The sequence below is a fragment of the Alligator sinensis genome, unplaced genomic scaffold (assembly GCF_000455745.1).
Source record: "Alligator sinensis unplaced genomic scaffold, ASM45574v1 scaffold838_1, whole genome shotgun sequence".
Taxonomy (NCBI): domain Eukaryota; kingdom Metazoa; phylum Chordata; order Crocodylia; family Alligatoridae; genus Alligator; species Alligator sinensis.
The window spans coordinates 280,438-281,265 of NW_005842996.1; positions in this window are offsets into that span (position 1 = coordinate 280,438).

Sequence of the window (828 nt, forward strand, 5' to 3'; positions counted from 1 at the left end):
GACCGGCAGCCCCCGCAGCCGAGAGCCAGGGGCTCCGTCTGGGTGGCCGTCTCTGAGGTGCCGGGGGGGAGGTGCGGAGCCCGAGGGGATCCTCGGGGTGCGGCGCGTGCCCATCCGCGTCACGGCTCTGGGAGGCTGGCTACAGCTGGGACTGTCTACCCTGGGGGGTGCGCAGGCAGGGTCCTGGGCCCTCCCGGGCACCCTCCCATATGTGTGTCTGTGTGCGTGCACACGTCCGTATATGCCTACATGCGTGGCCACCCATGCACGTGTCTGTATGTGTGCACCTGTCTGTCCGTCCAGGGGGGTTTCTCTTCCCTGATCTCTCGGTCTCCCCGAGTGACCTCTCCCTTGTTCCAACAGGACCCCGCGCCGCGCGGCCGATCCCCTCTCGCCACCGTGTCCTGCAGGGAGCGGAGCAGGCGTAGGCTGCTGCGGCCATGACACTCCTCTCCCCCGCGTGCCGATCTGGCGCCACCTCACAGCCCCGTGAGCCGGACCTCGGGGCACACGCTGGGCGCCTGGGCACGAGCAGGCCGGCTCCAGGGGGTGAGTACAGGGCGGGGCAGGCTGGGGGGACTGGTGCCCCCTGGGTAGGAAGGGGTAACCCCCATGGTGGGGGTCAGTGCTGGGTTTGCAGCCCCCTGTAGGGGGGGAGGGGCGGCATCCCGCACCAAAGACGTGGACACACGACACGGCTCTTATCGCGCGTCAGCGCCCCCGGCTCCTGCGCATGGGCGGTCGGGTAGATGGGGTGTTGTCGGGGGCGGGGCCAGGAGCGGGCGGATTGGCTCCCGCAGCAGCCAACAGGGCTGTCCCGCGGGGCCC